Source organism: Ursus maritimus, unplaced genomic scaffold (genome assembly GCF_017311325.1).
Source record: "Ursus maritimus isolate PB19 unplaced genomic scaffold, ASM1731132v1 scaffold_19, whole genome shotgun sequence".
Taxonomy (NCBI): Eukaryota; Metazoa; Chordata; class Mammalia; order Carnivora; family Ursidae; genus Ursus; species Ursus maritimus.
In genome coordinates, this window is record NW_024424341.1 from 55,682,762 (window position 1) to 55,701,107 (window position 18,346).

The following is an 18,346-nucleotide window of genomic DNA, read 5'->3' on the forward strand; positions in this document are numbered from 1 at the left end:
TCCAGTCTCTAGAGCATGTGACTCTTGATCTCCAGTTCCTGAGTTCAAGCCCCACATGAGTGTAGAGCTTACTTCTTACCTGAAGAAAGAAAGAAAGAAAGAAAGAAAGAAAGAAAGAAAGAAAGAAAGAAAGAAAGAAAGAAAGAAAGAAAGATTGGGAACTAATTCAGCCTCCCTCCCTCCTTCCCTTCCCCTCATTCATTCATCCCCTTCTTTTTCCTCCCAGGGTTTTCAGACTGTGGGTCATGAGCAAACCATGCATCGTGAAATCACTTTTGTGGATCTTACTGTTTTTTACTTAACTTTATTGAGATATATTTACACGTAATGAAGTTCACTCTTTTTAGGTGTACAATCTGGTGAGTTGTGACAAATGTCTGCCATGTGTGTCAATGTGTGTACCCACCACAAAGCAAGATACAGAACATTTCTGTCACCCCCCGTACTTCCCTGATGCCCCTTTCTCATCAGTCCTTCTACCTGTGACTGAGGAGCTCTTAACCAGACTTTTAAAAAAACAAAGTAGAAATAGAACATCCTTTTAAAAAAATCATGAAGTCAAAGAAAATACTGTTTTGTGAAATCATTGCTTATAGCAGTGAATACATATCAGGTCATGGAGAAAGTGTATTTCTGACTGTAGCCAAGTTTAAAGGTGTGTGAGAGATGCTGCTTTGGACATTTATGAAATGAGATCATGCATGGAAGTCACTGAGTGCATTGTCTGACACAGAGTGAGCACCTAATAAATGGTAGCTATTATTACTATATACTAATTATCGGGGTGTTTGCTCTGTCCTGGCACTGATGAAGCTGGGAGACAGGCCCCAGCCCTGGGCTACAGCTCACAGTCTATCCTGTACCCTACTCGGGTCCTGTGCCCTCCGGCTGCCCAATCTAAGACTGGACACCAGGAGACCAGATGTGCTGGAGTGTCCTGAGGAGGGAAATGAGTGTGAAGAATGGTAGGAATCTGGCTTGGTGGGTAGAGGTGTGGGCGAGAGTTTTAGCAGGCCATAAGCATTGTCACCAGTCATGATCCTTCCCACTGTCTAGTCAGATCCTGTTCCAAATTCTGGCATCCCATCATCCGGGACAGAGGGCTCAACCTCAAGGGCCATGATTAAACAAATGAGAGAAATGAGTCCAGTGTCAGACAATAGGAGATGTGGGGACTGGGGCTAATTGAGCAAGTGTTTTCCTTCTAGAGGCATACAAACTCAAATTAAAATGCTGTGTGGGCAAAGAAAAAGAACATTTGTGACTAGCTCAGGGCTGCCCTTTTGAGACCTCTACCCTAGGGGCACGGGAAGGAGAAGGCCCCTACATCTTCCAGACTTTGTTTCCCCACCTCCACCTCTACCTGGTCTCCTGAGGGACCAAGGGACTCCCTCCTCTCTAAGTCCTGGAAGAGCATTCTGGGCCTCCTTCCAACCCTGCCTCTTGTCCCTGACTCCCGGAGAGGGACAAGGATCTCTTTGGGGGGCAAGGGACTCCAAGTGGAGGGGTCACTCACACCTCTGATGGAGGGTGAAACAGAGGTAAAAAAAGATACAAACAGAGAGACAGGAAGACTCAGGTCAGGAAGTGGAGAAAGTCAGAAAGAGACTGAGGGAGGGGTGGAGAGAAAATGAGACGGGTTGGTGGTGGGGTGGTTGAGGAAGTGGGGGTGATGTGGTGGTGTCAGACTTGGCATAGACCAGGGTTTCTCAACCTCCTCTATTTGGGACCAGATGATTCCTTGTTATGGAGAGTTGGCTAAGAGAAATCAGTCAGGATCCCCACAGCTGTGCCCATCCCCCAAAGCCTGCTTGCAGAGCTCAGCAAAGAGAATGAACTCTGGTCTAAGTGGCCTGAATTAGAATCCCCAGTCCTGCCACCTACTAGCTGTGTGGCCTTGGGCCAGCAGTCATTCCTGAGCCTCAATTTCTCAGCTTGGAGTCAGGACACACAGGTCCCTACCTCATAGGATTTTTGCAGCGTAGGAAGGTCACAGAAAGAAAGCACTGGGGCCTAGTGGGTGATAATACATGTTACCCATCATGAATTCTCCCAGTGTGGAGTCCATTGACTCTCTAAGAATCCAAACAAGGACTTCAAGCTAAGACCCTCAAGTTGGGGCAGGGGTCTCCAACCAGTGGTCCACAGGCCAGCCACTAGTGTTTTGCTTGCCTGCAGTTTCTCACAGACTCTTTTTTTTTTTAAGATTATTTATTTATTTATTCGACAGAGATAGAGACAGCCAGCGAGAGAGGAACACAAGCAGGGAGTGGGAGAGGAAGAAGCAGGCTATAGCGGAGGGCCTGATGTGGGCTCGATCCCACAGCAGAGTCAGCCCTGGGCCGAGGCAGGCAGCAACCGCTGTGCCACCCAGGCGCCTCTCACAGACTCTTGATCTTGGGTTGTGAGTTCGAGCCCCATTGGGGCATAGAGATACTTTAAAAATGATTTAGGGCGCCTGGGTGGCACAGCGGTTAAGCGCCTGCCGCTCGGCTCAGGCGTGATCCCGGCGTTCCGGGATCTGAGCCCCACATCAGGATCTTCTGCTATGAGCCTGCTTCTTCCTCTCCACTCCCTTGCTTGTGTTCCCTCTCTCCTTGGCTGTCTCTCTCTCTGTCAAATAAATAAATAAAATCTTTTTAAAAATGATTTAAAAATAGTTTTAAAAAATAGTTTTAAAGAAAGCTGTGAATATGAATGCCTCTCAGAGGGACATTCAGCACAGTGAAGTGAAAATGACCCAGACTCTGGAGCCAGGCTGCCTGGGTTCAAATAAGACCTGAGTAAAGTAGCTTTCCCTCTCTGTCTCAGTTTCCTTATCTGTAGAAAGAGGGTCGCCACGGGACCCAAGCGAACTGTGAAGATTACATGGGTTTATGTTTGTAACGCACGTGGAGCAGCTGCCCTGCAGGGTAGCCTCCGTGTGAATCGCTGGTTCAAGAAAAGAAACGTCCCAGCTGGTTTACTGCAGACCCACCACCTTCCCCAGTATCTTGTCTGCCATTCTCGGTGAGTAGATTTCGCAGCTCGGGGAGAGGGAGTTGGGAAGGACTTAACTTTTTCACTGCAGGGCCTGAGTCCGGCTTCCACGGTGGGGAGGGCCCTCCTGGGTTCCTCGGTGCAGCCTCCCAGGCCAGGAGGCTGGACCGGGCCGGGGGGGGGCTGGGCGGGGGCGCGGGTGTCCGCAGGGTCCGAGCGGCCGGCGCGTGTGAAGGTTACCGCTCCCCGGCGGGGCGGGGGCCGCGCGCTGTTGCTGGGGTCTGCGAGCCTGCGCTCGCCCTCCTTCCCAGCCAGCCAGTGAGCGTACCCGCCGCCGTTGCCAGGGAAACTCGCCGCCCCGTACCCAGCAACAAGCCTGGCCCAACCAGGCGCGAGGACCCCCCAGGCCCCGCCCCGCTGCCCACCGCGTGCCCAATGCCAGGCGGGCAGAGCCGGCCCGGCTCCCGGAGACGGCGAGCAGCGCCTCATTGGCCGCCGCCGCGCCGCCCGCCCGGATCTGGGGAGCCCTCGGCGCGGGGGAGGGGAGCCGGGCCCCGGGAGCTGCCGGGCACACGGCCTGCAAGCCTACGGCCGGCTGGGGTGAGGCCCGGGCTGAGCACCGTCCCTCCCCTCCACCCCCCGCCCACACTCTGGGAAGGATGGGCACTTGGATGGGCTGGAAACAGGGGCTGCGGTCCCGTGCCTCCACCCCGCCAGGAAGGTACGCTGGGATGTGCCTTGTGAAAACAGGCACCGAGCGTTCCCTCCCAGAGGAGACCTGGGCGTCCGACACCGCGAAGGCAGGGGCTGTTTGCCCACCCCCACCCCACTCCCAAAACAAGATTCAGGCATCTTGAAAGAGAAGCTGAGGATCCCTCATTCCTCCGAAAAGGACCCAGCGTCCTGACCCCATAAGAAGTGCCCCGCCCTCCCCAAGGGACCCAGGCATGCCCTCTCCTGCGTGCGACTAGTAGATATGAGCCCTTTCACTCCAGGGGATGTTGGTTCCTAGCCCCAGAGAGCTGAGGGTGCCCCCAAAGGGCACTCCAGGCTGTCTGATGCTATAAAAAGTTGGGATGCACCCCCAACTCCCCAAATAGGGACACGGGCATTTGGACCTCAGGCCCTGAGCTGCCCAGAGAACCTATCATCCTGGCCCTCACCTGTATTGTGCCAAGGCTCCTCCCCTCAACACTCACCCAGCCCTCAGGTCTCCCAACTCATCCAGATGACCACCTGCCCAGACCCAGGTGTAGACCTATTAGCTTCCCTCCCTCCTGATCTCTTTTCCCCAGGGTCAAGCTTGCTAATCTCCCAGGACCCTGGCATCTGACCACAGCCACTCCCTCTACTCCTGGCACCCACCGCCCTCCCCCAAGGTACCAGGCCTCACAGTGCTAGGGACCCAGGAGTCTAAACCCCAGGTCTCTCAGACACCTCCCCCAGACACCTGCTGAGGTGACCCAGCCCCTCACAGTAGTGCAGGGGGGCTCTTCCCAGTTCAGGACTCTATGATGCTCTCTGGACCCCAGGTCTGAAGTTCAGCCTTCCAGTGCCTTTAGTTGGCCACCAGGGATCCAGGCGGGAGCCTCCAGCCTCAGGGACGCTGATGTGAGTCCCCAGGCCACTCCAGAGAGGCTCAGATTCCTCAGTCCCCACTCCAGGGAGACCCAGGGAGACGAACGAGCCCCTAGCTCCAGACCCTGGTGAGACCAGGTGCGGCCCGCCCCTACCCCGGTACCTGGGGGGACGGATCGAAGTTACTCAGCCTCCAGAATGAGGCGATGACATCATCCTGGGGGGGGTTGACTAATGGCCGCGCTGGGGGGGGGCGGGGAAGTTTACCCGGTAACAGCGGCTGCCGCATGGCCCCGCCCCCCAGGAAGGGCCGGGAGGGGGAGGCATAAGCACACACACACACACACACACACACACACACGCAAGCCCACTCAGCACACCCACCCCCTTCAACATCCCACACTGCACACATCTTACTGGGGCAGGGCAAGGGCAAGGATGGGGGTGGTGTTTGTGTGACTGTGTGTTTGTGTGCTAGGTTCCTTGGAGGTCTGCTGGGTCAGTGTGCTGTGTGCTCAAGGGTGACATATGAGGGTGGTGGTTGTGTCAGGGTGCCGTGTGTGGGTGTGTGTGACTGTCAGTGCACTATTGTGTGTCAGTCGATTGTGTGTGTCAGGAAGATGGTGCTGTGTGTCAGCCTGCTACATTTGTCCCATTGGGTGACTGTGATTGTGCGTCAGTGTGCTGTTGTGTGATGTTCTGGTGTGCTGTGTGTGTGATAGTGTGTCTGTGTGTTGTTTGTGTCACTGTGTTGTTTTTGCAGTGTGGTGGTGTGCATGGGTGAGATGATGTGTGTCCATGTGATTGTGTTTGTGTGACATGGGGATTGTATATGAGATGGTATGTGACCATGTGATTGTGTTTGTGTGACATGGGGACTGTATATGTGTTGGAATGATGTGTGTTAGTAGAAATGTTTGTGAAAGTCTGTGTCATTGTACCCTTGTGTTAGTGTGATTGGATGCATCATGTCGTAACTTCTGTGGTGTAGTGTGCTGGGAACGTTGTGTCACTGTGATTGCATGTGCCATTGTGCTTTGCTGTGTCAAGGAGAGATGCGTGTGCATGTCACTGTTATCGTGTGTGTCTGGACAGTGCTGTGTATAGTGGGATTGTGTGTGTAACACTGTCATTGTATCTGAAGTGTTGTGTGTCCGTGGGACTATGTGTTACTGAGAATATGCATCCGTGCAATGCTGGAGTGTGATTATGTGTGTCATTGTAGTTGGTGTCATTGTGGTTGTGTCGTCAGGGTGATGTTGTGTGTCTCCCTATATGGGACTATATATGTTAATAAGATGGTGTGTCCCTGCAATGTTGTGTGCCACCATGACTATGTCATTGCGGTGTGTTCACTGGGATAAACTGGCTGTGGGATTATGGGGTGTCACTTGTCATCGTGTGTGTGCCCTGATACTGTGTGCTCTAGGGACTCAGTCATGGGAGCTGCGTGTGTCTGGGCGATGCGGTTGTTGTTGGGGTAGGTGTGCGCTGTGGTTGTGGGTCTGGGGCAGTGCTTGTGCTCCTGGGACTGTCTGACTGCGATTTGGTGTGCCCGTGCGTGCCGTGTGTCTCGGCGTGTTCCTGGTGTTGTGTACGTCTGCGTGCGTGTCACGGTGATGGTGCGCGTGTGTGGGGAGCGTGTGCTGCGCGTCCCGGGGACAGTGGATGTGTGCGAGCTACTGGGATTGTGTGGCCGCGTGCTTCGCTGGGTGTCGGGGGAAGGTGCGCGCGTCTCCAGGCCTCCTGCCCGAGAACAGCGGCGCTGCTTTCTGATTGGCTGCGGCCTCGCCAGTGAGAAGCTCGCGAATCCTGCGGTAACTTGGTAACTCGGTAACTCGGCCGCCGCCGCCGCCGCCGCCGCCGCCCTGGGGCTGGGGGGCTGGGGGGCTGGGAGGGGCCCGGCCCGCCCCACCTCGCGCCCGGTCCGCCCCTGCAGGCGACCCTCTCCCCACTGGCTCGCCCCCAGTCTGCCGCTCTGTCCCCGGGACTCCATCCATCTCCCTCACCGGGCTCTGTGCCTCGGCTTCCCGCCTCTCTGCCGCTCGCCAGGTCTCTGGGCGGCTCCGTCTTTCCCACGTTTCCCTCTCGCTACCTCTGTGGCCCTGCCGTCTCCTTCTCTGCCTCTGTCTCCAACAGGCCGTCTCTGTCTCTTCCAGGGTCTCTGTCTTCCCATCTCTCTACCTATCTCTGTCTCTCTCCATCTCGGTCCCTCCATCTGACTTTGCCGAACTGTCTTTCCTCTGTCTCTGTCTCCCCTTCTTCTGCCTCAGTCTCCCCAGCTTTGTCTCCCCTTCCCTTGTCTCTCCCACCTCTTGTCTCTGTCTCTCTCTCCTCCCTGCCTCCCTCCGCCCATCCCCTTTCTCTCTCACTCCCACAGTCATGCTCAGAATTCACTTTTCATTCTGCGGAGACAGCCAGGGGACTATTCGCTACTTCATCCTCGCCCCTCCCCGCAGGCCTAGGCTTCTGGCAGCAGACCCCACGCAGGGCAGACTTCAGGAAGGACTTCCCTCCCTGGTTCAGCACCGGAGCTTTATCGCTCAGGCCAGGCGGCCCCGTGGCTTCCGGAGGCGCCCGGGCGGGATGAGCTCACTGCTAGTTGGCTTGGATTTCATCAGCTTCCTCTGCTGGAGTTGCCCCCACTCCTTTTCCCGCGCGGGCCGCGCGGGCGAATCCTTCGGGCGCCTGCTGCCCCCGAGCGGCGAAATGTGGAAGCACAGGTGCCGCGTAAAGTCCACCTTTGCCACTGACCATGTCGCCAGTTTATGAATGCTGCAAATGTGAACCCATTTAATCCTCACAACGACCCCTTGGGGAAGAGACCATCTTAAATTCCAGTTACAACGGGTAAACTGAGGTCAGTGAACCAAGGTCGGCCGCCTAAGGTCACACAGCCGGTGAATGGAGCCCTTTGGGGACTTACACGGGGAGAGAAGGGAATGGGTATGACCACCAAGACGTCTGTGGTCATTTATTCTTACATTCATGCATTCAGGAGAGCTTTACCGAGGGCCTCCCCTGTGCCAGGCACTGTTGTAGGCTACTGGGGATACAACAGTGAACAGAACAGATAAAAATCCCTGTCTTCATGAGGCTAATACTCTGGTCTGGGGGAGACAGACAATAAAAAACATAAATAACAACGCAAAGTGAGTTTCAAAGCTGAAAAAGGAAGCAGGGAAGAGGGCTCACGAGTGTTGAGGGTGGTCTTATTCACGAGGGTGACCAAGGAAGCGATAGTTCCGTAGAGGCTCGAAGGAGATGAGGAAGCAGGGAGTGCCCAGACCCGAAGGAAGGGCAGGGCAGGTGCAAAGGTCCTGAGGCCAGAATGGGCATGTCCAGGATGGAGAGGAGCTCCTCTGCAGCTGGGAAGAGCTGGGAGTGAGTGAAGAATGGAAGAGGGGTGGAAGGTGAGGTCTGAGACGGGGTTAAATCTGGATGAAGACTTTAGCTTCTACTCTGACAAGGTGAGAGCCACTGCAGGGTTCCAAGCAGAGGGAGGTGAGCTGCTTTAGTTCTAACTGGCGCCCTCTGGTGGTCAAGTGGGAAACAGGCTGTAAGCAGAGCGCAGGGAGCCCAGCGAGGAGGCTACTGTCCTAACCCAGGCTGGGGTGGTGATTGTGCGGTCAGATCGAAGGCGGAGCCGATGGGATTGGCTGAGGCATTGGTTGCGGATGTGAGGAAAAGAGAGAAGTTTGGGCCACTCCAGGTTTTGGCCTGAGCAGCTGAAAGGAGGAAGGGGCCGAGAGAAATAGTAATCGTAAATAATGACATACCTACTGTGGGCACGACCTCGTTAGATCCTATGACTATCCTGAGAGGCAGGGATTGGAGGTGGGAGATGTGGGTAGGATTCTGGATTTATTCAGATTTACAGATTTTGAAAGTAGAGTCTACATAATATGCTCAGTAGCTATTGGTGGTTTCAAATAAAACAAAAACTTAAAATACTGTTTAAATGTTAATACAGGGGCGCCTGGGTGGCTCAGTCAGTGAAGCGTCTACCTTTGGCTCAGGTCACGATCCCAGGGTCCTGGGATCCAGCCCCGCATCAGGCTCCCTGCCCAGCGGGGAGCCTGCTTCTCCTCTCCCTCTGCCGCTCCCCCTGCTTGTGCTCTCTCCCTGTCAAATAAACAAATAATCTTTAAATGTTAGTACAGACTCTCAGGGTTGGGGATACAGCAGTAGGCAAGCCAGTTGGGACCTTAAAGCAATCATGATAAAACAAATATTCAGTCACTCGAGGGCCCTGTAAGCTTTGAGTCTTGTGCTACCTCCTCCAGGCAGGACCCGCTGATTGCCTCCTTACCTCTCCCCAGCCTCATAGGAGATCATCTTGTCTGTACCTCAGCCTGAGGTGTTTGCGTCAGAGAATGTGCGGCTCTTTGTCTCCTCTTGCGCCTGGCTGGGTCTACCTGAGTCTCCCTTTCCGCCTTGCGGCTGGTGAATGGAGCCACCATATTTCTTTCCTCCACCTGAGATGCCCCCATATTCATCTGGCTTGCCCCCACATTTCACTCTCGTCTCTGCTCAGACGTCACCTCCTCAGAGAAGCCTTCTGGAACCATCTCTGCCCCCTCATCCAGGCTTATTTTGCTCCACAGCACTCCTATTCACATATTCATTTATTTACCTAGTATGGTCTGTCTCCTCTTGGGGACATGTCGCTCCACAGCGACAGGGACGTGCCTCCAGCACAGCTGTACGTTCTAATCTCCATTTCACAGATCGGAAAACTGGAACAAGGCCGGGAACAGAGAGGGTTTTCATGGTTCAGGGACTGTTTGTCAAGTGAATGCTTGTCCCGCGTGAAAAGCGGCAAGGAGTGCGCCACACCGCCTCCTGGTGGCCGAGTGGGAAACTCGCACCGCGAAAGTCGTCCTGCTTGGCCGTCTCATTTCCTACCAGATCTTCATGTAGTCTGATGCACTGATGCTGGAACTTAACCCCCTTTCACATACAAACACAAAGTATTTTTTAAGATGTCTTTTTGAACTTCCTCACTTTATTTTCAAAGTTCTTTATTTTTTTAAAGGATTTTATTTATTTATTTGACAGAGAGAGAGGGCACAAGCAGGTGGAGCCGCAGGCAGAGGGAGAGGGAGAAGCAGGCTCCCCGCTGAGCAGAGAGCAGGATGCCAGGCTCGATCCCAGGACCCTGAGATCGTGACCTGAGCCTAAGGCAAGTGCTTCACTGACTGAGCCACCCAGGCGCCCCTCAAAGTTCTTTAAAACATTGTTGAAAGGAAGGCACAACTTACACACTTTGGTAAAACCCACAAATCCCAAGTATAAAACTCCATGTCATCAGCACCCTAGGGGAAGAAATAAAACATAACAAGCCCCCCCCATCCAGGACCTCTCTGGGGCCCCTTCTAGTCCCTCTCCCCCTGCACCATCATTATCCTCAGTTCTAACGGCAGAGGCGAGTTTTGCCTGTTCTAGAACTTTCTATCAATAGAATCACACAGTATGTGCTTCTTTGTGTCTGGCTTTGTCACTTGGCATAATGTTTGTGAGATTCAGCCACAGGGTCGCGTGTAGGTGGAGAAGGTTCATTGTCACCGCTGTACGGTCTTCCCCCCTGTCAAAGGACCACAGCGAGACTATCCATTGCACCACTGACGGGCATTCTTGGTCGCTTCCGATTTGGGGCCGTATCAATTTGCTTAGGGAGGCCACCACCAAGTAGCCCAGGCTGGATGGCATGAAGCAACAAAAACTTTCTCTTCTCATAATCCTGGAGGCAAGAAGTCTTGCCTCAAGGCGTGGGCAGGGTTGGTGTCCTGTGGCCTCTCTCCCGGGCTTGTGGATGGCTGTTTTCTCCCCGTGTCCTCATTCGGGCTTTCCTCTGTGCGTGTATGCTAATCTCCTCTTCTTACAAGGACACCAGTCACAGGGGATGAAGGCCCACCCTAATGACCTCATTTTCACTGAATTACCTCTGTAAAAGGCCTACGTCCAAATTAGGTCACTCTGAGGGTTTGGGACTTGGACACATGAATGGGAAGGGGACACAAATCAGCCCATCAGAGAGGCAATTATGTTAAAGCTGCTATGAACATTCTTTTTGTTTGTTTTTTTTAAAGATCTTATTGATGTATTTGGCAGAGAAAGAGCACAGCAGGGGGAGCAGCAGGCAGAAGGAGAGGGAGAAGCAGACTGCCGAAGAGGGAGCCTGATGCGGGACTCGATCCCCGGATTCTGGGATCATGACCTGAGCTGAAGGCTGACGCTTCACCCACTGAGCCACCCAGGCGGCCCGCTGCTATGAACACTCTTGTACTTGATATGGCATTTGGTGAACGTGTGCACGCATTTCTGTTGGGTCAATCCCTCCGAGAGCATTTGCTGGCTCATAGGGTACGTGCTGGATTGAACTAACTGTTGCCGAATTGGCCAAGCGGTTCTGCACGGGGCTGGGGTATTTTGTGTCCCCTCCAGCAGGGGGCGAGAGTCCCTGCGGCTGCTCAACCTCACCAGCCCTTGACCTTGACCTTGACCTTGTCAGGCCTTTGCATTTGAGACACTCCTTCGTTGGTAGACACCAAGTGTTATTTGCGTGGTTTCGATATATCCTGAATTTTCCAGGGATTCCACTACTTCCGACGAGCGGAAACTGCTACGTTGCGTTCAGAAATCAACCAAGGGTGATGCACCGTTTTGGATCATCGGGTCACCCCTGCAACCCCACTCCTGCTATCTCATCGCAGCGTCTATTCGGGAGTCCACCTAAAGACAAGCGCGTAAGAAGGGGCCACACACGCGCCTGCACATGCGCTCAGCCCGTTTACAAAATCTCAACTACAGTAAAAGGGTGATGTTCGGTTAGCAAGCATTCCAACTCTCTTACGCTCAAACACATTCACTTTAAGAGCTGAAAGCATTTGGCTACTTCTTGACGATTTCCAGTGTCGTCGTACGAATGCATTTTCACGCGTGTTGCTTTATTATACATTTCTTCCCTTCGATTTCTGTAATTTCTCCCTTGTGGTAAATTTAGGTTATTATACTAAAAATGGTGTATGCAGGGGTGCCTGGTTGGCTCAGTCAGAAGAGCATGAGACTCTTGGTCTTGGAGACATGAGTTTGAGCCCTACATTGGGGGTAGAGTTTACTTAAAAAAAAAAAAATGATTGGGACAACTGGGCCGCATCTGGCTACCCGCTCAATGGGGAGTCTGCTTCTCCTCCCTCTGCCCTTCTCCCCTGCTCGTGTTCTCGCTCTCAAATGGATGAATAAAATCTTTTTTTTTTTTTAAGATTTTATTTATTTATTTGACAGAGACAGCCAGCGAGAGAGGGAACACAGCAGGGGGAGTGGGAGAGGAAGAAGCAGGCTCCCAGCGGAGGAGCCCGATGTGGGACTCGATCCCGGAACGCCAGGATCACGCCCTGAGCCGAAGGCAGACGCTTTAACGACTGCGCTACCCAGGCGCCCCTGGATGAATAAAATCTTAAAAAAAAAAAAAAAAGATGTATGTAGGTAGGACATACTCTCTAGGCATTTCATTTAGGGATAGTGGAAGGGGTATTTTGCAAGGAGTTTATGTCATAGAGTGCGTTTGGGATACGATGGGGTTGGGTCCTGCTGGTCTAATGGGCTGGGGACACCGAAGCTTTGGGAGAACCAGGTTGCTTTACTGATTCCATATGTAGGGAGAACTGCATGGCCTTGTGCTGGACAGTGCTGGGGACCCAGTGGTGACAGTGACAACCTCAGCCCTGCACCTACAGGTCTCAGAGTCCAGCGAGGGACACAGACCTGACCCTGGGCAGTGAGGACCTGAGTGGGCAGGACCAGGATGTGAGAATCCAGGGGGAATGGGGGGGACAGCCCAGAGTGGCACCTGACCTAGGTGGGGGTCAAGGAGGGTTTCCTGGAGGAAGTGGCATTTGTGCTGAGCCTGGAGGAAGAGGTGTTCCAAGCAGGAGGAATAGCTTCTGCCACATCCCAGACACGTGGGACAGCAAGTTGGCGTCACGGAACCAAAAATATTCTTCAGCGGGGCTGGAGCAACATTTCCTAAGGTTGGCCTCATTGGGTCCTGGGCAGCGTCTTTGGGTGTGAAGGGCTCCATGGAGGGCTGGGCCATGTGAAGGCTCACAAGACCATGGGACTGGGTTCCAATCCTGGCCCAGCCACCACTGTCATGGGTTGAATTGTGGCTCCTAGGATACCTTCACCGGGAACCTGGGAATGTGACCTTCTCTGGAATAAGGGTTTTTGCGGGTGTACTTCTATCAAGGATCTTGAGATGTGATCATCCTGGAGCAGGGGAGGCCCTACACCCCATGACAGGTGTCTCTGGAAGACACAGAAAAGGAGAAGACACAGAGCCACGTGTCTTCTCAGAGAGGAAGGCCACGTGAAGACCCAGGCAGAGATCGGAGTGATGTGTGTACCAGCCAAGGAATGCGAAGAACTGCTGACTGCTGCCAGAAGTGGACTGAGGCCTGGGACAGATCCTCCCTCGGAGGCTCCGGAAGGGGCAACTCGGCCCGCACTTTGATTTCAGACTTGTGGCCTCCGGAACTGTGACAGAATACACTTCTGCTATTTTTTTTAAAGATTTTATTTATTAATTAATTAATTAATTTATTTATTTCTTTAAGAAGAGAGAGCATGCATGCGCGAGTGGGGGAAGAAGCAGAGGGGGAGGGAGAGAGAATCTCCAGGCAGACTCCCTGCTGAGCGTGGAGCCCCACGCGGGGCTCGATCCCAGCACCCTGAGATCACGACCTGAGCCGAGACCAAGAGTCAGACATTTAATCGACTGCACCCCCCCCAGACACCCCACTCGTGCTGGTATAAGTCACACAGCGTGTGGTCGTTTGTTATGGCAGGCCCTGGAGTGCCTGTGACCCGTTGTGCAGGGAGCCTCAGCCTGTTTTCCTTTCTGTAAAATGGGCATAAACAAGACCTGTTAGGCCCGTGACACCAATGAAAAGAGAGCAGCCCTTTAACCGATAAGTCAGCAAACGTCTGTGACTGTGACCTGTTGCCAGAAGCCATGGGCTGGCATTATTTGGCCAGGGCTGTTTCAGGTGGTAATAAGAGTAACAGTTAAGGGGCGCCTGGGTGGCTCCGTGGGTTAAGCGACTGACTCTTGGTTTTGGCTCAGGTCATGATCTCGGGGTCATGATATCGTACCCCGAGTTGGGCTCCACACTGGGGGCAGGGTCTGCTTGGAGTTTCTCTCTCCCTCTTCCCCTCCATCCTCCCTGCCCTATGCTCTCTCTGTCTGTCTTGAAGTAAATAAATCTTTAAAAAATAAACGAGTAACAGTTAAGCGAACCTGCTGTGTGCGAGACATGGTTTTAAGAGTCTCTTGCTATCATCTAAGCAACACACGTTTATTCTCTTACAGCTCTGGGGGTCAGAGATGCAGAAGCAACCTCCCTGGGCCCAAATCAAGGTGTCAGCAAGGCCACACTCCCTGGGAGGCTTTAGGGGAGAATCTGTCTCCTGACCTTTTGAAACTTTTCCCAGCTGTACTCTTTGCATTCCTCGGCTTGTGGGTCCTCCCTCCACCGTTGGTAGCAGCCACATAACACGTCACCCTGTGTTCTGTGTCAAATCTCCCTCTGCTTCCCTCTTATTAGGACCCTTGGGATTACAGTGGGCCCCTCCAAATGGTCCAGGATCATCGCCCCATCTCAAGATTCTTTTTTTTTTTTTAAGTACAGGACTCGAATTCACGACCCTGAGATCAAGACCTGGACTGAGGGGGCGCCTGGGTGGCTCAGTGGGTTAGGCGTCCGACTCTTGATTTTGGCTCAGGTCATGATCTCAGGGTTTTGAGGTCGAGCCCCAAGATGGTCTCCATGTTGAGCGTCGAGCCGGCTTGGGATTCTCTCTCCTTCTCCCTCTGCCCCTTCCTGCTCTCTCTCTCTCTCTCTAAAAAATAAATAAATAAGATAAACTTAAAAAAAGGAAAAAGACCTGAGCTGAGATCAAACATCAGACACCCAACTGACTGGGCCACCCAGGCATACGCCCCCCCTCCCAATGTCAAGATTCTTAAGCCCCTCTGCAAAGTCCCTCCTGCCCATGTGAATTACCATTCACAGCTTCCGGAGACCAGGTTGTGGACATCTTTGGGAGCCCGTACTCAGCTCACACCACCTTCCAGTCGGGGGCGGCACTATTATTGTCATTTTACAGATGAGGACACTAAAGCTCAGAGAAGTTAAGTAACTTCCCCAGGGTCCCACCGCCCAGGTGGCAGATCTGGGATCTGAAGTCGGCAGCCTGGCCCCAGAGACCATGCTCTTACCTGCCCTCCACATGGCATCCCTGTGGTCAGGTGGCCCCAGGTTCAAATTCCACGTTGGCTGCTGGGTAGCTGGGTGACTGAGGGCCAGCAACCGTCGGCTCTCTGGGCCTGTGTCTTCATCTCTAAAACGATAGACTGCTCACCTCCTTGGTGGGCTGGGAGGGTGAGGAAATCAGAACTGTCTGGCGCTTGGGTCAGTGTCTTGCCTCCAGCGAGCTGCCTGGTCGGGGTAGATTCTTCTTCTTCTTCTTCTTCTTCTTCTTCTTCTTCTTCTTCTTCTTCTTCTTTTTTTAAGAGGAAGGGAGAGAGAGAGAGGGAGGCAGGGAGAGGGGCAGAGAAAGAATCTTAAGCAGACTCTGCACCGAACATGGAGCCTGATGTGGGGCTTGATCCCTGCACAGTACATGACCCTGAGATCACGGCCTGAGCCAAAATAGAGTCCGATGTTTATTTTTTTTTTAATTTTTTTTTAAAGATTTTATTTATTTATTTGACAGAGATAGAGACAGCCAGCGAGAGAGGGAACACAAGCAGGGGGAGTGGGAGAGGAAGAAGCAGGCTCATAGCGGAGGAGCCTGATGTGGGGCTCGATCCCATAACGCCGGGATCACGCCCTGAGCCGAAGGCAGACGCTTAACTGCTGTGCCACCCAGGTGCCCCTAGAGTCCGATGTTTAACTGGCTGAACTACCCAGGCGCCCCCCCCTTTAACATTACAACACAGATGCAAGTAAAGACAGAACCTAATTGTACTTTTCAGCATCCCTCTTTCTCTCCACCCCCACAAGCAATGGATATATGCGTATATATGGGGTGAAAATGTCACGTTTTAGCCAGGGAGAAGTGACTCAGACTACACCACCCTTGGGCCATCGGATTGGCAAAGATCGCAAGTGATAAAACACAGTGTCAACGAGGCTGTGGGGAAACATGCAGTCTGGCCTCGCTTGGGCGAGTGGAAGTGGGCACAGCTTTGCTGAGCCGCGAGCATCAGAGGTGGATTTTCTGTGAGGCAGATGGAGCGCGAGCCTCCTGATGCCTCGTCCAGCAGAGCCGGTGCTCTGTCCAACACCCTGGGAGGGGCTCTTGCTTTATACTTTTGTATTCTCTTTTTCAAGAGGGCTTCAAACTTTGTGGGCACTTCAGGCCCTAAACTACCTGCATCCGCCGTGGTTTATTTTTGCTGAAAAGTCATCATGTGAATTAACTTTCGATCCAGGAATTTGTCTTCCTAGAAGCCAAAATAATGGCCTCCATGTATTGAGAACTTAACGATATTTCAGGTCTCTCACCAAGCATGTTTTGTAATTCGTTAATCCATTGAATTCCACGCCACAGACCGAGGAGGGAGGTGCTATGATATCTCCTTCACGGATGAAGCTGAAGTCCGGAGAGGTCCCATACATTGCTCAAGGTCACATGGCTGGTAAGTGAGAGCCGAGATTCAAACCCAGGCTATCTGGCTTCAGAGTCTGTGGGTTTTTTGTTTTTTTTTTTTAAAGATTTTATTTATTTATTTGACAGAGAGAGACAGCCAGCGAGAGAGGGAACACAAGCAGGGGGAGTGGGAGAGGAAGAAGCAGGGTTCCAGCGGAGGAGCCCGATGTGGGGCTCGATCCTGGAACGCCGGGATCACGCCCTAAGCCAAAGGCAGACGCTTAACGACTGCGCCACCCAGGCGCCCCCAGAGTCTGTGGTCTTAATCATGATATTATGAGTCCTTTTTGAGCAAGGTTACAGGTCATGTACTTACAGAGATGTGTGCCTAGAGAAGCTCGATGCGGCCTTGTTGGCCATCTTCCCAATTTGGAAACAACTCAAAATGTCCACGAGACCAGGTAGGGTGAATTACGGCCCATCTCTAGGATGGAATATCACACAGCAGTTTTAAAGGTTGTCAACCACCCATTGTTAAAATAAAGATGTATGATCTCAGTGTAGTATATATGCTCTTTGTTTCATAAGAAGGGAAAAATAGTAGTAATAAAGATTGACCCATTGGTAAACACTTTTTTTTTTTTGGACAGCTTACTATGTATGAAGCCCTGTTGGAGGCACTAGGGATGTTCTAAAAAGAGACGATACTGGGGAGGAGACAGACAGAGAACAAGAGAAGTAAGTAAGACATTGGCTAGTTCAGAGGGTGAACAGTAAAATGGAAAAGTAGAGTGGGAGGAAGAAAAGGGATGGGAAGTTTTGCAATTTTCAAACCCGCGGCTTCAAGGCAGGCCCCTAAGTGGAGCTAACATCTGAATAAAGAACTGAAGCAGTATATAGTGAACTTGGCAGGTATTTGGGGAGTTACAAGAAATTCAGTTGTGTATGTAGAAAAGGTCTTTGAAAGGCTATTAACAATAACCTAATAAGGGACGAGGGACTACCAGGTACTTCTACTCTCCCCGTTTTAAATCGCAAGATAAAATTACCAGCAACCTCAGGGAATCTGGTCTGCCTAATTATAATTGTCAATGCTTTTTATCAATTTTAAGGATAGGTTCATTACATCAAATTTTTGGTTAATGCATGTAACGCCCTGGCCTCTGTAGCAAAATCCAGCTGATCCCTCTTGGAGCTTCTTCCTGCTCCTGGAATGCACAAAGCTCACTCACCACAGGGCCTTTGCACAGGCTGTGTGTTCTCTGCCTGGACAGCCACCGCCTCTTACCCGCAGGCCCCTCTGTAAGATATCTCCCACATTTCTGTTTCTGTCATTTCACATTTACTTGTGCCTTCCCTCACCAGGGAAGGGCTGGGGTCTGCCTTGTTCATCGCCTTGACTCCCCTCCTCCCTATGCATCCCGCCTCCCCCAGCCTGGCACTCAATTTAGATTTAGAGAATGAAGGAAAGATTCTATCGGTTGAAAAATTTAAGCTTCTACAACTAACTCTAAGGTTTCACTGGCAGGAGGGTGAGGGGTTTCCCACCCACCCCCAGCACAAGCCTGGCAGGTCAGTCTGCCAGGAGTCATTGCCCCGTGCCTGGTACCTATTTATTGGAACCAGGAAAGAGGAAGCAGGTAAAGGCCAGAGAGAGGATGATGTGTCCTTTCCCTGGAAGGAGGTAATCTAGGCCAAACGAAGTTAAGCAAGCTTCCAGAACACCCTTGCGGACCACCTAAACACACTCCCGCCCGCACCCTCGGCGGCGCGGCGCCTTTAAGGCTCCCGGAAACGGGCCGGCAGGACCGGAAGTGACCCTCTTTAGTTCCCCTCTTCACGTGGTGCCGGCGGGAAGTGACGCGCGCGGCCCGGGAGCTGCGGACGCGGAGGCCGACGGAGCCTGAGTCGCGGACGCCGCGGGGTCTCCGGGACAGGTGACCGGGGGAGGGGGCCGGGAGCGCGCCCGGAGAGGGCGGGGCCTGGCGCCCCACGTGGGGGGAGCGGGAGCGGGTGCGGGCGGGGCAGCGAGGAGCCCGCGGGGCGGGGTCAGAGTACTCTGCGGGGGGCGGGGACTGGACGCCCACATGGGAAGCTAGGCGGGGCGCTGGTGGGGCGGGACGGCGGCGGG

General features: G+C 53.0%; 1 protein-coding gene and 1 long non-coding RNA gene across 2 annotated transcripts in view; both read left to right on the top strand.

The window, feature by feature from the left end:
• The first annotated feature begins 6,220 nt into the window (after positions 1-6,220).
• LOC103657077 lies at positions 6,221-11,590 on the top strand. The gene is made up of 2 exons (XR_005835535.1): positions 6,221-6,382; positions 10,672-11,590. It is a non-coding gene; the product is annotated as an uncharacterized LOC103657077 (long non-coding RNA).
• Positions 11,591-18,031: 6,441 nt separating this feature from the next.
• Positions 18,032-18,346, top strand: part of CCDC9 (coiled-coil domain containing 9) — a 14,232-nt gene continuing 13,917 nt past the window's right edge. Inside the window, exon 1 of the mRNA XM_040634216.1 lies at positions 18,032-18,152. The gene's annotated coding sequence lies outside the window, so the exon portion shown is untranslated. The remainder of the gene's footprint in view (positions 18,153-18,346) is intronic.